Source organism: Chlamydotis macqueenii, chromosome W (genome assembly GCF_036417535.1).
Source record: "Chlamydotis macqueenii isolate bChlMac1 chromosome W, bChlMac1.mat, whole genome shotgun sequence".
Classification (NCBI taxonomy): Eukaryota; Metazoa; Chordata; class Aves; order Otidiformes; family Otididae; genus Chlamydotis; species Chlamydotis macqueenii.
In genome coordinates, this window is record NC_141592.1 from 51414108 (window position 1) to 51420107 (window position 6000).

Here is a 6000-nt window from a genome sequence, read left to right on the forward strand (position 1 = left end):
TGTCGATTGCCATTTAAGACATAACTGTTCCCATCTGTGAACCAGTTTTCCCCGTTTTCCATAGGGCTGTCCCTCAGGTCTGGGTGGCTTACGTATGTTGCTTCGATGGTTTCCAAACAGTCATGGTGCACTGGTTCTCCTGTGTTCCCGCTAAGAAAAGAAGCTGGGTTGACAACGTTAGTGACTATAATTTCCACGTCATCCTGTTCTACCAATACAGCTTGATATCTCAGGAATCTTTGTGGAGAGAGCCAGTGCCCACCCTTTGCTTCCAGTACTGCTGATACTGCATGAGACACCAAACCAGTCATTTTCTGGCCCAGAGTAAACTTTCGGGCTTCCTGTATGTTTAATATCACGGCTGCAACCGCCCGTAGGCATCCAGGCCAACCCTTTGCAGTGGTGTCTAACTGCTTAGAGAGATAGGCAACTGCCCGTCGATATGGACCCAGATCTTGTGCCAATATTCCCAGGGCAATGCCCTGCTTCTCATGGGAGAAAAGAAGAAACGGCTTACTCACATCTGGGAGTCCTAAGGCCGGGGCCGACATCAAAGCCTTCTTCAGTAGCTCAAAGGCTCGTTCAGTCTCCTTGTTCCACTCAAGATACTTCTGCTCGGTGGCTGTCAGAGCATACAGTGGTTTAACAAGCAGTCCATAATTATAGATCCACAATCGGCACCACCCCGTCATTCCCAGAAAAGTCCGCAACTCCTTTACCGTCTGAGGTTTTTGAGTTTGGCATATTGCCTCTTTGCGGGTCTGTCCCAAAGTTCTTTGTCCCACACTAATTTCATAACCCAAATAATTCACTTTACGCTGCATTACGTTGGCCTTTTTCTTGGACACCTGGTATCCTTGGAGTCCTAAGAAATTCAACAGACTCACCGTCCATGCCATACAGTCTTCCTCTGTTTTCGTGGCAATCAGGATGTCATCCACATACTGCAACAATTTTCCTTTCTCAGACGGGGCTTCCCAGGATTCCAGGTCTTTTGCAAGCTGATTGCCGAAAATGGTAGGACTATTTTTAAATCCTTGCCACAACACCGTCCAAGTGAGCTGGGTCTTCCGACCACTTTTAGGATTTTTCTATTCGAATGCAAACAATTTTTGACTGGCTTCATGGAGAGGGAGGCAAAAGAAAGCATCCTTCAAATCTAAAACAGTAAACCAAATTAGTTCAGGTGTCAACACAGTCAGCAGGGTATATGGGTTTGCCACTACTGGGTAGAGGTCTTCAGTTATCTTATTCACTGCCCATAAGTCTTGGACCACCCGATATGACCCCTCGGGTTTCCGAACAGGTAATATAGGGGTATTGAATTCTGACTCACACTCCTTTAATAGTCCTAACTGTAGAAATTTTTCTATCACTGGCCGGATTCCTTCCCTATCTTCCTTCTTTAGGGGATATTGTTTAATTCTTACTGGTCTTTGGCCTTCCTTAATTTTAACTTCAACAGGTGGAGCAGTTTTCGCTCTTCCAGGTACGTCGGTAGCCCATACTCCTGGATACACCTGGTTCAGGATTTCCTCATTAATTTTTCCTTCTGAGGAGAGACTAGTTAGGGTTAGACTTAATATCTGAACATATTGTTGATCTTCTACCTCCAGAGTAATTTCTCCTTTTTCAAATGTGATTTTTGCTCCCAATTGTTCCAACAAATCTCTTCCCAGAAGTGCTTTTGGGGAGTTGGGCATATATAAGAATTCATGAATGCCCCATTGTTTTCCCAATTTGTATTCTAGAGGCTTGCAAAAATATGCCTTTTCACTTTGGCCAGTCGCCCCTTTTACCATAACATAATCATTTCCCAGAGGCATCAAAGCTTGATTCAAAACCGAGTATGTTGCCCCCGTATCTATTAAGAATTCTACTTTTTCTTGTTTTTCCCCTAGCTTTATTTTTACTAAGGGGTCGACTAGTCAATTTTCTCTATCTACGGGAGCGAGCGTCTTCCCTTGATTGTTGCGCCATCTAGCATTCCTTTGGCGCTCAGGGCACTCGTTCTTCCAATGTCCGGTCTTTTTACATATTGCACATTGGTTCTTGCCCAGAGGCGTCAGCCCATGCATTGGTTTAACTTTAAATTTCCGGTTTTCATTTTCTCCTACCACCACTAATATTTTCTTCTGGTCTCGCCGATAACTTTCCTCTCGATTGCTAAATATTCTCCATGCTTCTTCTAATAACTTTTCTAAATTTCTATTTTCAGGAGGTCTTAGTTTTTGCAATTTGCGCCTAATATCCCCTTGTGGTTGTCCCAAAAAGAGGGATATTAGTTGCTGTGCGCCCACTTCCGAATTTGGATCTAGAGGTGTGTGTCGGTGCATCACATCTCTTATTCTGTCTAGGAACTCAGAGGGCGTTTCAGAAGGACCCTGTCTGACCGCATATAACATTGCCCAATTTATTGTTTTGGGAATTGCTTTTTCCATCCCCCTGGATATCCACTCCTGGTATGCCTGTAACTTTTCCATATCAGCGGAGCGGTTCGGATCCCATTCCGGGTCCAACAAGGGAAACCATTCTTTATAATTACCTCCTTTTATATCATAGTGTTCTTTAGCAAGCTCCCCTGCTGTTTTTATAATTAGTTGCTTTTCAGTTTCAGTCAGGCAATCCAATAATAATTGTATGTCACTCCAATCGGGATTGTGTTGTTTCACTCTAAATCTAAAATTTTGTGCCGTATTTATCGGATCATTATGGTATCCTCGGGCAATCTCTTTCCATTCTTTCAGATCAGTGCCCGTGAATGGGATTTTTATTTTCATGATTCCTCCATCCGGATTTACGGCTTCTCGGAGGGGTGCCTGTAAGACAGTCTTCTGTCTAGTGCGTGAAGACACTGGGCTATTTGGAGCCGTAGTGGGGGCTCTTGTGTTTCCATGTGCGGAGGCAGGCATTTGACCTTCTTTAGAAATAGTTTTGTCCAGGGGTGGACTGGGAGCCCCGGCCAAGCCCTGTCTCCCTATCCCATAAGGTGGGTTAAATAGATCATCTAACTCGGGCTCTTGTTCCCCATTTAATTTAGTACATCTTTGTCCAATACTACATGCTGAACAACATCTTCTCAACTTTCCTTTACGTTCTCTCCTTTCTTCTTTTTCTAGGGTTAATAACATAGGATCCCGAGGGGGGTACTAGCCCGCAGTCTCTCTGCCATTCGGGTTTATCCCGAAGGACAAAAAACATGTCTGCATATGATGCTTCATCCCATTTTCCTTCTCTTCTTAAGAACAACATTAATTGCAGGAGAGTGTCATAATCTAACGTTCCTCCCTCCTGAGGCCATTTCGCTCCATCCTCTAGTTTATATAGGGGCCACCACTGATTACAGTACTTAACCAATTTCTTTTTATTTTCGGTACCTCCTTGTCCTACAATATCCTTCCAATGTTTTAATATACATCCCAAAGGTGATTTTTCATACAGCTTACTCCCCCCACCTCCCATTTTACAATTTTTAATTGCTTCACTTCTCTCCAGCCGCCTTAGTTGCCCAAGGTCAGAAACACGGATAGAGCTCCTCACTCCCTTGCACTCACACGCAGTCAGAATAATCAAACTATACAGGGAAAAGTAAACGTTTCAAAATTTCTGTGGAATGTGCAACAAATAACAAGGACAATTATTAATCCTGCTATTAATCCCCCAATTATAAACAATACCATCAGATTGATCATGAATGATTTAAGAGATATATAAGCTCTCTCTGTGCCAACACACAAAGGTGCTCACAATATCCACACTCTCATAGACATCCATACACTCATAGTAGTCACACAATCATGCAAGAAATTTCGGAAAGAGGAAAGTCCCCTTGCTTTCTAGCCCACCTCAGAAGAATCTGGGCGGCTAGGGGTGGCTGGACAGACCTCAAGCCACACACACAGACACAGCTTTACTCAGATTCCCGGGATTCACTCACGCTTTCACAACACAGGCATTTACACCACAAAAAGTCCCACACACACAAAATCCTTCACACAAACGCCATGGTTCAACAAGTCCAAATCAGTAGCCAATACCCAATATCCTATTACAATAATCAGAAATCAATACCTAAAGAGATTTAACATAGCATCGCTCCAGTTGTCAACCTTCTAGCAGCTGCAAGTATCTTTTAAAATTGCAAGAGGCCCGCTTACCCTTCTCCTGCTTCTCATCAGCAGGTCCATCCTGGCTCCCAGAAATGGGATGCAGCGGTTACCTCGGGTTTGCTCGATCTGCTCCCAAGATCGCTAGCGGCCACCCTTTGGTCAGCAAAACCCCCTTCCTAAGGTACCTTTCCCCCTAGGGACTACGCTGTGCACCGGACGTCTCCGTGCATCTCATCAGCAGCCCTGTTTGAAAACATACCGTTTGGTCTGCGGCTTCAGGAGGTTGTTGTCTGCTCCCACGGTGAGCGGCTGGCAGCGGAGGCTTCCTCCGAGGAAAGTGCTCGGGGCGCGCCTAGGAGCATCCACTCCGCAGCTGCTCCCATAGCCAAGCAGAGAGTCTCCTGCCTGGCTCACCAAACTGACGTGCGGAAAACAGACTCCACAATCTGTAAGATTGTAAAGTAGGTATGTTTATTCAGCGCCGGGCAGCACGGGGGGTAGTCCCGCCAAAATCGTGCACGCCTGATGCGGCAACTCACTTTGAATTTATACATCCAGGTGTTACATATACATGAAGTTAGGTAATTCACCTATACATATGCATGATCTATCCCCGCTTCGTATTAAAATTAGTCCCAAGGGGTCATTTTCATAAACTCCCCCCATCTGCACTTGTGCAGTGTCTCCTGGTGGTGGTCGTCGGGGGTCGTGGGGATGAAGATGAGCTGCTCCTCTTCGTCACCACTAGTAACCCTTTGTTTTCGCGCAGACTCAGTTATGCTTTGGTTCTTGTCCAACCCGCAGGGTCGGTTTTAGCTGGTTCTTAAAGGAGGCCCCTTAGTTCTTATCAGGAACTGTCCGTGTGAGGAGGTGCAGGCCTTCTCGCTTCAAAGCACAAAGCAAGGCCCCTCGGTTCTTATCAGGAATTGTCTTGTGAGGAATGCAAGACTTCCCCCCCTCGGATAGTTTTTACAATAGCTAGTTAGTAAAGCATAAAGCATCATATGTATTAGTATGCACAGCAATAATCAATAAATGCCATATCTATTAAAGTTTCTTTAACCCCTTCTCTCAAAGTGACAGAATATTTGAAGGAAAAAAATGCAGTAGCTATTCCAAAGAGGCACAACTTACTGCACTGTGCTGGGCCCTGGCTGGTATCTACCAAACACTAATCAATGTTATGCAGCACCCTCCGGAGAAAGAGAGGGGAAAACACTGACCTGCACTCTAGCTACTCAAACCCCAGCCACAGGCACTGCAGCTGAATGAGAGAATGAACCTGTGCTGATATCAGTTGCCCCTGTGTGCAAGAAGAAAACTTGGAAGCGAAAGTCAGCTTGTTTAGTAAGGGATGAAGGAACATACTGCCCTGTCAGTGAAGAGGCAGACAACTCTGAAGCAGTGCCATCATGACAACAGGAAGAGGAAGAATTACTTGCTTCACCCCGAGGAAGAGGAGGAGCCCTCTTGATGAGTTCCTGCGGAAGAACTCGGCAAGAGGGCTCCTCCTCTTCCTTGGAGGAAGAGGAAGAACTCATAAATGAGATTGAAATCACTCAATCACTATCCCAGAGTAAGCTGCAAGATAAGCGAAAAGGTTTCAGCCGTTGTCCAGGTGAGCACATTGTTGCTTAGCTGCTCTGGTGCTGGGATAATGGGACCAGTAGCCTAGAATTAGATCGTAGAGAAGCTAGGCAGCTGGGATCCATTTTTACGGAAGGGAATATTGACAATGCAATTGGAAAAGGGACATGAGCCCTCAGCTTTTGGAGGTGACTCTTCACTAACTGGAAAACAAATAGGAAGCCTACATAGGGTAGAAGCAAGGACAGGTAGCCCGGGAAGATTACAGAGAGGTTGTCTGAGTGGCCAGGGATCAGGTTAGGAA